At 32.3% G+C, this 16,251-nt stretch overlaps 2 protein-coding genes across 2 annotated transcripts in view; both read right to left on the bottom strand.

Moving 5' to 3' along the window:
• Positions 1 to 3,755, bottom strand: part of LOC130442097 (toll-like receptor Tollo) — an 88,967-nt gene extending 85,212 nt beyond the window's left edge. Inside the window, exon 1 of the mRNA XM_056776133.1 lies at positions 3,559 to 3,755. The gene's annotated coding sequence lies outside the window, so the exon portion shown is untranslated. The remainder of the gene's footprint in view (positions 1 to 3,558) is intronic.
• LOC130442100 (tetratricopeptide repeat protein 19 homolog, mitochondrial) overlaps positions 1 to 16,251 on the bottom strand; it is a 110,447-nt gene that overhangs the window by 72,573 nt on the left and 21,623 nt on the right. The gene's annotated exons all lie outside the window — the stretch shown is intronic.

Genomic DNA, 16,251 nt, shown 5'->3' with positions numbered 1-16,251 from the left:
TAAATTCGGTTTCTGAAGATGATAACTTAGTAATCGCAACACGCATCGGACAGTGGAATTGTGAGTGTTAACAGTGTGTTCAGTATGAATACCGACAACGCTTTCAAAAATTGCGCCCTAATAACTTCAAAATTCTACACGGAGACGATACGTGGTATGTGGTACTAAGTTTTCTGACATTACTTGTATTCGAATTTAACAAGAAACGTTTGCTTACAGATTATATTTTATTTATAAAAAAATCCTAATACATAAGGTCAGAGTCCTGAAAAGAAAATGTGTTTAAAAAATATGTTAACAACATGTCACTAAGGAATTTGCAAGCTGTTGAAATTCAGAACCATGTGGTTGACTTGAAAATCAGGAGAGGAATAGCAGTGGTAGCGTTTACTGTGTAGGAATTACCTTTCCATTACCTTTTATTAAGGAATTTTCCTTGATAAATCTATTCACTTTCCAATATATTAATCGAGTCGTATAGGTTAAAAGGAAAGATAAACTCATATAGACTTTTATTTCGACATTATAGAAGTTGTTTTGTTTTCGTATTTTAAGAAATTCAACTTTTTTAACTTTAAGTTAACCTAACAAAACTCAACTCAGCTCAAACAACCCATTAAAAATTATGAAATCACCAGATATATTTTCACTTTCGATTCGAGAAACATTTTTTTATTGATTAATACTAAAAAGTAAACAAACTTTCCTACGCATACTTATTTTGTTTAAAAACAAATTTATGCATAACGAAATTTGACCTTACGCCGGTTCTGTCTAAAATTTACTATTTACCGAATGGTAAACTGTTGTAGTAGCATCATTCAAGTGTTTTATTTTTGTACAAGCAATTATAATTTAAAGAGGGTTAATCTCGAGAGATTTTGTATATTTTTTAGAACCGATACTTTCAAAACGTACTATTCACTTTGTTTGACCGATATTCACATTTATTTAAAACTAAACATAACCTCTAATACTCTGCGGGGTAATATAATATTAGAAAAATTCATTCTTTCATGGTAGATAATTAGCAAGTTTTTGTCACAAATATAACCAGAATATCTTTTGTATAATGTGTATTTATTCGGTCGTGATATTTTGAAAACGGCAAAGATTTTGGATATAATCTCTTGTTGCTAACCTAACATATTTGAGAAAGTTTCAGGTAGATAAGTTCATACAAAAGGTGGATACTTAATATAAGGTGGATGTTCCACAATAAACAGGTAGACTGCTGGGCGAATTTCATTTGTATCTTTTTATGAAGGTATAGTTGGATTATAATATTTTCAGTTTGACCAAATATAGAGACTCAAACCAAGTTTTCTAGATAAAAAACTAGATGTTATCAATTACAGTAACTAGTTTGGTCATAGTTAATGCAGAAAGCTAATTGATTGATTTTTATGATGAAATGAGCTTTACTAAGCACAGAAGGTGACCTTGTATCAAATTAACAACGCGCAGGTTTCTTCATACTGCACCTTATTACAAAACGTACTCTGAAAGTGGTTCTAAGACTCAAGCTAGGAAATTGATGATCTTATTAGTTTGAGATCACCACTCAAACAACAAATAACACCACCTAGTCGATTGGAGGAATATATAGGGATAGAAGTAGCTTAAAACAGATCTAGCAAAGAAGCCTCGCTAGCTCCCTGGAGAGATATAGCTACTAGGTAATTCAGTTCTCTTTTGATAACGTCTTATACCACGAAGAGCAATAACTGGAGGTTTTTCTACGCTACCAGTAGCGTTCACAAGTGACATTTGTATACGAGAAGCTTTTTTCCAGTCGTTTGTTCGGTAAAAGCAAAGTGTGTTGCAAGGAATTTAAGAAATTCCAATATGATGTATCTCTATAGTAATTAGACAACCACTCAACCACTATTACGATTCGTTTAAAGAATTTTTTGAGAAGTTTTCACCATTAAAAGATTTTCTTGAACTGGAAACAGTTAAAGGTGTGGTAGTAGATGAAGTTATTGTTAATCTTAATGAGGATAACATTTCTGATGATAATGATTTAGTAAGTTATGATAGTGTAAGCAGTAAACTGGATATACAGGATTTTATTGTTTTGTTAAAGGATATTTTAGTATTGTTTATTTCAACTTAGATCTACTTTGACCTGGTAAGCAGTGTTAGTTGCTTTCAATATTAAAATTATAATTAATAATTAGGAAAATAAATATAGAGGATTTAGTAGCTTTTAAAAGGATTTAAAATGTAAGAAAATATATATTCATCGATCACATTCTTAGGATTTCGTACTAAACATTTTCTCTTGTAGGAATGTACATACGATTATTCTTTTTCATTTACTTACAGGGTGATTTCTGTTTTTTTTTATGAAAATATCTAAAAGGATATTATCATTTGTCTGGTGCCGTTGTCTAGTAGACTGAAGATCCTTTTTCTCTTTGGTACACGGGCTCCTTTTTCCACAGTTGTTTCCATTATCTCCTACCCTCTATCTTTGGTTTTATTCCTAGATATTCCTTTGCCAAGTTCTTCTGTCCAATTCCTTCTCGGTCTTTCTTTCTTCTTCGTACTTCATATATCTTTCGTATTAATGATTCTTATCTATTTAAAATTTGTTCCTACTTCTAATTTCGTCTTTAAAGGTTATTCCTTATTTCCTCGTATCTTGTTTTATTATCTATTTTCCTTTTTGGCTGGAAATTTTGGCTCAATGGCGTTGAATAATCTTCCAACTGCTCCAGTTCTTTCGTTTACCTCTTGTATAAGTCTTCCATCTTGTTTTAAGTCATGCCAAGGTATTTAATGCTTTTAATCTACTCCATTTTTGATTCTTCTAGTTTTTTTCAAATATATTTGTACATTCTATTGATTATGAGCAAACAAAACATTGAGAATTGAACAAAAATTAAATCAATTTAATTATTTTTAACCTGGAAATTATACTGAATGTCTCACGAGATCTGACTGTGAAAAAATATACTTTAATATAAAAATATACGTTTTCAAAAATGGCTCTCGATATTTCGATATTAATGAATCTGTAGTCTGCATTTAAACGTCATATTTCAAAATTTTGTAACATTTTCCGTTCCTATGACATACAGCTAATAATTGCATCAATCACCCTGTATTGTTCAAGTTGTTGACACTAAAAATTTGAACGATGAAATATCCTGTACCTGTACAATAAAAAGTTTCGATAATAACATGAAATATAGAGCATAAAGTCTTCTTATTTATACAATCATTAACATAACCTCTTTCTACCCTTCAAGATAATTTGAATAAATGCATGCACCGATGTACTCGACAGGTGTTTCAAGACGTATTTAATTAGAAACATAAGAACGAGACAAACCATGAAGCTTCATCACAACTAACCATATTTTTAATCTCAGATAACCTCAACCCCTATCAGTGATGCGGTAGACAGTTTCAAATGTCACCCCTTACGAAATATCAGATTTTTTTACTACAAATTTATAATATTATTAAATAAGAAGCATACATTACTGGTGATGCTGGTTATAGTAGAAAAATGGTCACAAAACAAAGCCAAAAAGGGTCACTCACCCTTATATAGTGCTGTTAACTCCAGTGGGATAAACATCCAAACCGTGTCACTGTCACTGTTCCCGTAAAAAAAGCACGTGCACCCTACACAATACAAAAAACGACAACTAACCCTAGTAGTTTCATTAGAAATACTGATGAAAGTTGGAAAAGAATCTACAGCCCTTCATTTTCAAAGCCCGCTCGATGTTTACTACGATGCGCCCGATCCGTATGCGCACATACACGTTACTACAATGATTTCGATGCCCTGTTGCCGATTAGATGTTGAGGTATCAAAATTGGAAATGAGAATCGTTACGGGTTCTTCGAATACCGGAAATCACTAATGAGAATTGTTTGAATGTTATTCTTTTACAGGGTAAGTGAAAAATCAGCGGGGATGTTCATAACGTCGATTAGAATAATAACGTTTAGTTTGTCCCATATAGAACAACTAATTTATTTGCGTATACATGATTTTAACTAATTTAAAAGTATTTCGTGATATATAAATTTGTTTTTTTACTCAGTTTTTTTTTTTAATTTTAATGTGCCGCGAATATAGAAACGTGCTTACGAGGGTTTTCAGCATAGTTTTCCTTTACAAATAAGAAACGATACAGATACCAGATCTGTTGAATACATGAAGTGATTTTCTCTCAGTCCATGTTTCTAAATTTACTTTCAGGCGCCATAGTTTGAGTCATATTGAGATAGCATCAAGGTTAATTTTGACATCACTTCCTCTGTTGGTTTTTCCGTCTTTGTGACTTGAGTTACCTACCATGATAGTGGGAAGTGAACTTTTCGTGCGACTGCATTATACTGTTGCGTCAAATATTTAGAAAGTTCTAGCACTGGTTAAGTCATATCCTCGAGATTTTCTTTGGCTTATCTTTGTTTGGATTGAATTCTGGGCTTGTTTACTTGTGAATTTTTTACACGCCGTCTCCAGGAACTACTAGATATCTGTTTCAATATCAAAACTATTTGAAAAAATAGAAAATAAAACCGTTATAAATAAAATTTATTTCTCCATCAAATCATTTAGAACTTTATTGATATATAGCGTTGTGGCAACGTCGCTAAACGCTTCTTGGGCTGCAGTTTCCGCACACGAAGCGATTCTTTTATTAGGGGGCATTGTGGAGCTTTCATTTGATATGTTTACTTTTTGCGAGTCTCGAATGGATAAAATTCACGAATAGTTCTGCAAGGAATTACAGTTAAATGGAACTAAATTCTAGCATTTTTTGTTTGCGTATTTAATGGCTTTTTAATGGTTTTTTTTTGGTGGTTTATATGGTTCATTGACACTTTTACCTTTTGGTTTTTGAGTTTCCGTATGTAGTAACGTTTTAGTGGTTGCTATATTTTTGATTTTGTAAAGTTGAGGGGCAAGAGAAAATCCTGTTTTAAATTGACGACGATAAAGATTTTCCAAATACCAAAAACACTTATTTGTACTTGTTGGTTAATGGTTAATGATTAAGAGAGGGAATGGACAGTTTTTTTTAAAGGAATCTAAATATTTACGTGAACTTGGGATCAAAATAGATGACTAACTAGGAATTTCAAGCTTTTGGTGATATTAATGCTGAATAAACTGTTTATACTACCACTCTAATTAAACTATCAAAAACTCTCGGTTTTCGTCTTAAAGAATGAAACTTTCTCACCAAAAAAAAAAAACGAAAATTACAACTTTTTACACATTTAAAAATTTAGAACAAGTGACAGCCATTTAAGTCAAGCTACTATTATTATTTTAAAAAAAAAATTGATTTAAAATAATTTATCATTGCTTCTTGATAAAAAAATATTGTACAAGCTCAGCAATGGTTTCAAAAGAGTTATCCGAGCTCTAAATCATTGATTAAAAGCATTTTTTATTAGTTAGCTAACTTTAAACGCAGTCGTACAGACACCGATGATGGTGGATGTCAAAAAGCACAACAGTTGCTTCACTATTTTGGGCTACACATAGAATTTTGTACAACGATTATCTCCAAAAGAAAGAGATAATCAAAAGCGAATACTACAAAGAGTTGTTGGATTATTTGAATGCAAAAATGAAGGAAATACCACCCCATATGTCAAAGAAAAAACCACTGCTTCACCAAGACAATGCACCGATGACAACGATGATTAAATTGAACGAATTACATTTCGAATTACTTCCTCATCCACCGTATAGTCGAGTTCTGATGCCCATTGACTCTGGCTATTCACTGATCTCAAAAAAAAATAGTTGCCGGTAAGAAATTTAGCTCAAATGAAGAAGCAATTGCTGATACTGATGCTTCTTTTGAGGCAAAAGCCAAATCCTTCTACAAGCACGACATCGAGAAGTTAGAGAAGCGATGGAATGATTGTATTGCTCTTGAAGAAAATTGTATTGATGAATAAAATCGATTTTTAGTAATAGTATTTGTTTCGACTAGAATCTTGAAATGTTAAGTAAGTGCCATTTAAAGACTATGAAAAACGAGATTGAATGATTTAAATACCCGAGACAACTCTTTCCCAATTTAGGTGACACATTCTCAAAAAAAGGACACAAATTAAATAGTTGTTGGACGATATCATCTCATAAAAAACTTATTATACAAGTATTTGTATCTCAGAATTCATTCGGGTTGGAACAATTAGATGATAAACTGTTTCTATTCCTATAATTTCATTTTTTTGAATTTCTATTTATTATTTTTTGTCTGAGAATTTCAAACTTGGTTTTTGAATAATAGAGATATGACCCCATATAAAAGGAAAACCGTATTAACTTCTCTATCAATTTTCCTATTCGGAATATGTTTATAGAATGCTGTTCAGCTTCATGTCCACTTCGGTAGAAAACGTAATTTTCGACAGGGTGAAAAATATTCCTCCAGTAAAGAAAAACGATTCTTTGAGGGAAGAAACTTTTTTTTCATATGTATCTCCGAGGTCTTCCGATTTCCAATCTAACTCTATCCTGCCATAGTTTTATCTCTCGCAATTTTTTATCTATGCCATCTCTCCAATTTTATCGTGGTCTTCCATTACATATCTTTCCTTGTGGAACTCTCTTTAGGTATTATTTTGTTTTCTTTGTATGTAATAGTTGTTTGGTTTTGTTGTCGATTATTATCTCCCTTACTATATATTTTTTTATCCTGTCCGTGCTCTTCTCCAAAAGTCCATTTTTCCGTGGACTGTTTTATATTCCATTCGTCATATATATTTAGTTTTTTTGCCCAGTATATTTCTCTCTTTGGTTGCTATATCGAGTTTCCATTTCTACAATTCCTTGTTCGAAATTTTAACAAACGCCTAAAACTACTTGATACGTTTTTGTTAACGTTTTTTCAGAATTCATATCAAACAAATTATTGTGACTAAGATGACAATTGACGCAATCGCTCCTCAATATTGTAATTGAAAATTAAAATATCCATAAATAGGTAATGCATCATCAATAATACCAAGCAAAACCTTATTTAACTTCTAGGTATCACCATTAATTATCTTTTTGGTAACTTGGTGACTGCAAATTTTACAGTAGAGAAAACTATAAACACAATCAAAGAGGAAAATGCCTTTGTACCTAGGATATTAATAACCATTTAATTACCAATGTAATTTTTATATTTAAAAGATAAAAATCAACAAGAATTTTTACGTACATCTTTCGTGGTTGTACTTGTATAATATTGTTTTTAGATCCATCACCGGTAGAAGCTTAATTGTTCGAAATATTGGGTCGATTCTTCCAACGTATCAAGTTAATGCGCCGAACTTTGAACAGGAAGAAACGCGATAAAATAACATGAAACTTTAGAAGGAATAGATGATCAATAGAATCCTTAAAAGTTCCCATAACTTTGTAGACATATCGTGTTCGTAATCAACGCTTTAATACCCATGGTTATGACCCTAAGCGGCGTTACCGCAATAACAATATCAATTTTTATGAAAGATAGTTACTTTTAAATTGTTATTGGGTTATAAAGTTGAAGGTATGGGATCGGCTGGCGCTGAACGCATCACGGTGTATAGTCGAGACGAAATAAAAGTTCTGATGAAGTTCAAATATTTCTTAGTATTTCTGTCACCTTATATAAGATATTTGGTTCTCATGACCCGGTTATGTACTCGTAAATCTCAGACGGAAAACAATTGGATAACAAGTTAATAGGAGGTAAATCGACAATAGGCATGCGGGTTTACTATTTAAGCTCGTTCGTAATCATAATTGTATTATTTATTTCAGGTGCATGAACTGTTCATTCTATTAACGCCTTGTGGTCATTTAAAATAAATAAAATATTTATTATGGCGCCTTTCAGTGATGGCAAGAACTATTCTCTAATACAGAGGAGCCCAGACAGATGTGGAACTCACCGGGTATTTTTAGGTTACTTACAACAAGGTTTTGTCAGTTTTAGTGGTTTCGATTTTCTCTTGTAAGTTTTTGACATTTTCAAATGTTCCCTACACGGTTTTTGTCGTTTCTTGTAGTTTTGTGTCAAATTTTGATGTTTTGTTTGAAAACTTCTGTTACTTGTAGACGCTTTTGACAGTTTTCTGTCAGTTTTTATCTTCTTTTACAGTCTTATGTCAGTTTTCTTCTTTTCTTATCAGTTTTTGTCGTTTTCTGTAAACTTTTACCAGTCTTTTCGTCGTTTTGTAAACTAATTGCATTCTATTAACGCTTTGTGGTCATTTTAGGTTGCTTACAACAAGGTTTTGTCAATTTTAGTGGTTTCGGTTTTCTCATGTCAGTTTTTGACATTTTTTTTTATTGTTTCTTATAGTCTTGTGTCAGATTTTGATGTTTTGTTTGTAAACTTACTTCTGTTACTTGTAGTTTTGTGTCAAATTTTGACATTTTGTTTGAAATTTCTGTTATTTGTAGTCTTGTGTCATATTTTGACGTTTTGTCTGTAAACTTACTTCTGTTACTTGTAGTTTTGTGTCAAATTTTGATGTTTTGTTTGAAACTTCTGTTATTTGTAGTCTTGTGTCAGATTTTGACGTTTTGTTTGAAACTTCTGTTATTTGTAGTCTTGTATCAGATTTTGACGTTTTGTTTGTAAACTTACTTCTGTTACTTGTAGTTTTGTGTCAAATTTTGACATTTTGTTTGAAACTTCTGTTATTTGTAGTCTTGTGTCAGATTTTGATGTTTTGTTTGTAAACTTACTTCTGTTACTTGTAGTTTTGTGTCAAATTTTGACATTTTGTTTGAAATTTCTGTTATTTGTAGTCTTGTGTCATATTTTGACGTTTTGTCTGTAAACTTACTTCTGTTACTTGTAGTTTTGTGTCAAATTTTGATGTTTTGTTTGAAACTTCTGTTATTTGTAGTCTTGTGTCAGATTTTGACGTTTTGTCTGTAAACTTACTTCTGTTACTTGTAGTTTTGTGTCAAATTTTGATGTTTTGTTTGAAACTTCTGTTATTTGTAGTCTTGTGTCAGATTTTGACGTTTTGTTTGAAACTTCTGTTATTTGTAGTCTTGTATCAGATTTTGACGTTTTGTTTGTAAACTTACTTCTGTTACTTGTAGTTTTGTGTCAAATTTTGACATTTTGTTTGAAACTTCTGTTATTTGTAGTCTTGTGTCAGATTTTGACGTTTTTTCTGTAAACTTACTTCTGTTACTTGTAGTTTTGTGTCAAATTTTGATGTTTTGTTTGAAACTTCTGTTATTTGTAGTCTTGTGTCAGATTTTGACGTTCTGTTTGAAGCTTCTGTTATTTGTAGTTTTGTGTCAGATTTTGACGTTTTGTTTGTAAACTTACTTCTGTTATTTGTAGTTTTGTGTCAAATTTTGACATTTTGTTTGAAATTTCTGTTATTTGTAGTCTTGTATCAGATTTTGACGTTTTGTTTGTAAACTTACTTCTGTTACTTGTAGTTTTGTGTCAAATTTTGATGTTTTGTTTGAAACTTCTGTTATTTGTAGTCTTGTGTCAGATTTTGACGTTTTGTTTGAAACTTCTGTTATTTGTAGTCTTGTATCAGATTTTGACGTTTTGTTTGTAAACTTACTTCTGTTACTTGTAGTTTTGTGTCAAATTTTGACATTTTGTTTGAAACTTCTGTTATTTGTAGTCTTGTGTCAGATTTTGATGTTTTGTTTGTAAACTTACTTCTGTTACTTGTAGTTTTGTGTCAAATTTTGACATTTTGTTTGAAATTTCTGTTATTTGTAGTCTTGTGTCATATTTTGACGTTTTGTCTGTAAACTTACTTCTGTTACTTGTAGTTTTGTGTCAAATTTTGATGTTTTGTTTGAAACTTCTGTTATTTGTAGTCTTGTGTCAGATTTTGACGTTTTGTCTGTAAACTTACTTCTGTTACTTGTAGTTTTGTGTCAAATTTTGATGTTTTGTTTGAAACTTCTGTTATTTGTAGTCTTGTGTCAGATTTTGACGTTTTGTTTGAAACTTCTGTTATTTGTAGTCTTGTATCAGATTTTGACGTTTTGTTTGTAAACTTACTTCTGTTACTTGTAGTTTTGTGTCAAATTTTGACATTTTGTTTGAAACTTCTGTTATTTGTAGTCTTGTGTCAGATTTTGACGTTTTTTCTGTAAACTTACTTCTGTTACTTGTAGTTTTGTGTCAAATTTTGATGTTTTGTTTGAAACTTCTGTTATTTGTAGTCTTGTGTCAGATTTTGACGTTCTGTTTGAAGCTTCTGTTATTTGTAGTTTTGTGTCAGATTTTGACGTTTTGTTTGTAAACTTACTTCTGTTATTTGTAGTTTTGTGTCAAATTTTGACATTTTGTTTGAAACTTCTGTTATTTGTAGTCTTGTGTCAGATTTTGACGTTTTGTTTGTAAACTTCTGTTACTTGTAGACGTTTTGGACAGATTTCTGTCAGTTTTTATCTTCTCTTAGAGTCTTATGCCTGTTTTCTTCTTTTCTTATCAGTTTTTGACGTTTTCTGTAAACTTTTACCAGTCTTTTCGTCATTTTCTAAACTAATTTCCGTCAGTTTCGTATCTATCAATTTTTTCAATTGCATTTTGTCGGCTTGTGTTATTTTTTTGTTTGTGCTCAATTCATTACGTTCATGTTTGAGCCTCTTTTTGGTAGTCCAACAACCTGTCATTTTCAAACAAGAGAGATTGCGTATGTTTGATGGAATTTAAAAATATCAACGCTGAGACGTAATAGTATCAAATATTTCTTAAGACCTTAGACAAGAGGAAGGCAGCTTCCGAAACGTCTGCGTTTCTATGGTTATCTCCCTATAACTAAAACTATTTAAAGATAATGAATTGATTAAAGTTGCTTTTTTAGAAGTTGCATAAACATTTGTAACAATCATTTAAGTCCAATGAAAGATAAATCTCCACGTGTTAGATATGGACCACGAAAGAGGTGGCATGACAAATTAGAGTCAGGAAGAAGTAAAACAAAGCTGAGATTATGTCTTCTTTCTGCTACTACGAGGATGGTGCCAGAAGTACCTGACCCATAAAAGAAAATAAAAATCGTCAAGCTCCTCGAAAGAGCCATCAACTGCCGACATCACCTCTTGATAATTGACCACCGAGCCATTTTTTCAAGTCTGGGAATAGAAAATAATCCGAGGGGACTAAATCTGGAGAACAGGGTGCATGAGGTAGAAATTCAGACTAGAATCTAGTTCAGCTTTTATATTGGTTGTGCTAATGCCTTTCAATTAAAAGTATTGTATCACATAACGATGAAAACGTTCTATATTAGCTGCCAAACAAATACTAAACAACGTGGTGTCTTCAAACTTGGTATTTTACAAACAACTACCGTCATCTTCAAGTCGGGCCAGGTACTTCTAGGTTATGAGCTCAGATATAACTTTTTCCTTGGAGCTCGATGAATCAACTGATATATTCGATTCAGCACGATTGAGTGTTTTTGTAAGACTGATATTTGCCGTGATAAAAAGACAAACTATAATTAATCATAGTGCAATATTTAAATAAACTCAGTGGTTAAATTTCGTGTGTATATTTACACGCGTACCTTACCCATTCCACCGAGATAGAATTAGAAACCAGAAGCTTGATCGAAACGCGAATGCATTAATCTCATGCCGATGGGGTAGTTCCCGGTTTTTATCGTCCACCCTTCAATCTACCAACCCTTTATGCAACGTGACACGGCCATAGAAACTAACCCGATTCCTATATCTATCTTTTATAAAATTCGCCAGTATTTTCTTAGTATTTAAAGGTTATATTTGATGGTTTGAATGTATCGTGTGTGTATTCTTTTGAGGTGAACGGAATGCAGATTTGAATTGCGAGTAGTTGGGAGAATGTAACTTGATTTGAGCTCTGTGAATCGTGATGTTTCAGAATTATCAACACACCGATGTGTTTCTATAAAAACGAAACTGTATTCCACAATATTCTGATGCAAGAATTAACTAGGTAGGAATCTGTATTAAACACTTCAAATTTATAGCTCAACCGATATAATAGAAAGAAACTAAACCATATTTTTACAAACATTGGTTGTGTTTGTGTATTTAAATCTTGATTTCTATTTCTTCTATCATGTGTGAGAAGCAACCAAAACCATTTTGGTTTTACTATAAATGAGGCCAAGTTTAAAAGTTGGTTTCGGAGAATTTTTTCATTAGAAACAAAAAAACCATGCATTTAAGGGCTGATATTAATTATTTATGAACGACATCTGTTAGTATATGATGTAATTTTCGTGTCGAAACACAATTTTTTTCATTAATTTAACAATCTTCTTTCGTGGTATATTACTTTTGTTTTGTGATATTAATAGTGGGGTAGAAATCTCGTTTGAAATCTTAAGACAACATTTCGTCGCCACAACAAGCTGCCACGTGCGCTAGCTCTTCGCGGATGCAGCTGTTTGCCCTTTCTTGTGTAGTACGTTTGCCCTTTTCTCCTTGTTCAACAAACCAACCCATCTAACATGTCCTTAAAGAGTTGTAATTGATCAACCCAACCGACGGTAATTTTTTTCATCAATATAAAGGATGTATCAAAATTCGGATTTGTTGTAATTAATTTTTGGTAATTCTTAAAAATAAATAAAGTGATTTTAAGCGATGAATCCAATTTCCATCTTAATTATGGTGTTAAATACCAAAATTTCCCTATTCGTGTTAGAGAGAACCATAAAGTATTACAGTTTTATGTAAATTTTTCCCTTGGACCAATTTGTGATTGTATCAAAATCATCAATAGGAAATTCAAAAGTGGAAACTATACTGGAAAGCTTGAGAAAGTGCTGAAACATTTGTACACATAAAAAGCTTCTTTCCAAACGAATTTATGATTCGGAGCTTTGTTGACCAAGGATAAAACCTTGATTCATCAATATACATACACCTGGTTCAAAACGGTGGAAATCTGAGAGTGAACTGATAAAGCAACATTTATACAAAACGTTCAGAATCCAACAAAAGATTGGGTATGTTTATGGTTCCTGTAGTTTCCTGTATTTCATCAAGATTAAAAGGATAATCAAATTCAATCCCTACTGCCAACTGTTGTTGTTTCTTGTTTATCAAAACTAACCTCATAGAACATGCTATTAACCTCATTGTTTCATTTTATATGCAGTTATTTTAAGCTGACGATCTTTATTAACAATTGCACAATCATCCACAATAAAATTCAATCAAAATTCAGCAGAATAGTCATTAAAACCAATAAAGAAGTCCATATTTCAACAAAAATGCTGGTCTTCAGGGTCTAGCACTAAACAAACACATTTACTTGATAAAATTATATGTTTTGGCAACGCTTTCCATTGGGCACTGCAATCTGGAGATGTAGCAGTCTCTTCTTCAACGTCTTTAACAGCTATTTTCTGATAGAAAAGATTTCACGTCAATGAGAAGGATTTTTGATCAAATCTTGACCAAGAGAAACTCCTTATCTTCGAATAACCTAACCCAACACAACAATATATTAGCACTATTTGAGGAATCCACACTATTGTGTGATTGTATGAGTAGACACTCCCGTTTCTCGAATGAAAACATGCCGGTCGTGCCATCTCCCTAGGGGATACTTCGTCTTTAATCCAGCACGTGCTACAAAATCAGGAAATTATCTTCGAATCGACTCGACTGAAAAATTGCATTAAGACGTAATAAAATATGGGATTTACGTTTCGGGACCGGTGGAACTAGTTTATCGCAGACTTGTTGCGTAATCCAAAAAACCCAGTTAATATCGTAAGAATTTTCTTTGAGTTAAAAAAATTGACGATATCGAACAGTTACTTATCATATATATTCGAAATTGTTTACACTGATTCTCTTAAAAGTTTTGTCCAATGTCTATCTGAAAACGTTTTTTTTGCTCTTAAGTAATTTGTAGAGTATTTCAAATTCGTCTTAAAGTGCTATTTGACAGAACACTTCTGGTTCTGGTCCAATGGAATCGTTGCATCTGTTTTGGCAAGGCTGTCTGTTTTCTTATTTCCTGGTATACCCTGGCATCCTGGAACTCACATTTGAGTTACTTTGTTTTTGTTATCTACTGCTTCTAGAGTTTTTATACTCCGATACTAGTTTGAATGGGTACTTTCGGAACCTTCAAGACCGCTTGGCTATCTGAGAGAATGTACATGTGCTTTTTAGAAAGGTTTATATCCAAACACTCACGAGTAAATTTGTTTATTGCTAGCATCTCTACCTTACAAATGGTGAGTGAAGTTCTTGAAGGTATGGGGAGCTTCTATTTTGGACCAGAAATGCCCAATCCAGCTCCTTGCGCTAACTATGAACCGTCTGTTTACCAGTGATTGTGGATGATTTTTGTTGACCCTTGAATGAGGTTTCTTTGTCCAACATGCTATGTTTTTGGTCAATTGGTTTGTCGCTGGTTTCTAGCTTTAGTTTTATTGTCTGGATTAGCTCTTTCTTCACTATGAGGTGGAGAAGAGGCAGGTTCAGTAACGCCTCTAAGGTTATATTCAGCAGGCTATGTAACTATTTGTTATATCCAGAATACCATTTTAGACTTTAATGCCCATGTCCAAGTTGATATAACCGCAGTTGTTTTTGAAATTACCATATCTAGGTGATTGTTTCACTTAAGTGTTTTATCCAGGATGACTCCTAGATATTTTGTTACATTGGAAAGTACTAAATGAGTTCGTTTTCCTTGTAAACGGTACTAGAACATTCGCTTAGCCTGTACATCCAACGCTGCTAAGTCTAGCTAAGATTTTATCCACCAATGAACACTGTATTGATCGTAGTAAGTCCTGGAAATTCGCATTGATCCATAGATGGATTTAATTTTACAAAAGAATCACAGGTCTGATTGTCTGTCCCAATGAAGATTTCGTGCCCTAAATATTTACTTAGCGGTAGGTCCTTGGGGGATGACTTATATCTTAGCTTTGGTCCTCATATGGGAAAAATTTTCTTAGGTAGGACATGGATTGTAGTGGATTTAGGAAGGTATTGAAATAAGAGGAGAAAAAAAATTAGTCGAAACAAATATTTTTTTGGAGAGTGTAGTGGATTAAATTAAGCTAGTACAGCTGAAGTTAAATTACTTAATTATTTAATTCACTAGGCTATAAAAAAATCGCAGAAAATGTATTAAAATATTACGATACGTAATCTTCAAGCTTTACGGATTTCGTTCCCGTTAAAGGAATTATCCACACATATGTCAACAGTTTTAATTTTTTTTTATGGGTAAGAGACCAGCTGTTAGTGAGAGGCATCTTTTTTGTAAACTCCACGGTATTCAGTTCTAACAATAGATTCAAATTTATGTACTAAAAAATCTCATTTTTTATAGTCGATTAAAGTCACTTAACAGAAAAATCGTTGTTTATACAGATTGTCTCAAGTCACAATAATCAGATTTGGAAATTCCGACAGAACCTCATCGTTTGTATCGCGTGGCTTTCTTCTTCTTCTCCTAGTTCTATAGGAGTTTCCGGGAGGTCTTCTAGTTGTTTTAAGAGTTAAATTCGCGTCGAGATTGTTTGGTCGTAGTAACGTATGTTTAACTCTTCCTAGTAAACCTCTAGATAAAAAAAGATCTAATCCGAATGGTACTCCGATGTATAACTCAACACTTGCTTATAATAGTACGGTCAATTTAGACATTCGAAGTTACATAAACTCCCATCAAGCTAAAAATGAGATTAAAATACAATTAAACATCGAATTCAAATGTTGCCCATCATTTCCGTGTATGGAAAAAATTTTATTCGAGTTCAAAGGTCAAAAAAAAAAGAGTTTTTCGCAATTTTCAGCAAAACGGTGTGTTTTATCATAAAAATACTTTCGACAAAAATTGTAGATCATAAAATTATCTACAAAAAATGTATCAATACTTTTTTTCCTACAAGCCACTGTTTCTGAGATATAATCAAAAAGTTGTAAAAGTTTTCGTATTTAATGATTTCATCAATAACTTTTCTTACAACATTGAAATGACTTGTGAGTATTCATAAGAAATTTTTTGTTGACTGGTTATAAGTTCATTAAATATATTATCAATTGACGAAGATGTTGTTCTGCAGCTTTGGTATTTCTCGTGCAATCATTATAGCCACCAAATACGACAAATTTTACAACTTTTTGATTCGTTTTATCTCAGAAACGGTAGCTCGTAGGAAAAAAAGTATCAACACGTTTTTTGTAGATAATTTTATGGTCTACAATTTTTGTTGGAAGTATTTTTATGATAAAACTTACCGTTTCGTTGA

This window comes from Diorhabda sublineata, chromosome 3, assembly GCF_026230105.1.
Source record: "Diorhabda sublineata isolate icDioSubl1.1 chromosome 3, icDioSubl1.1, whole genome shotgun sequence".
NCBI lineage: Eukaryota > Metazoa > Arthropoda > Insecta > Coleoptera > Chrysomelidae > Diorhabda > Diorhabda sublineata.
This window is presented reverse-complemented; position numbering and strand designations above follow the sequence as displayed.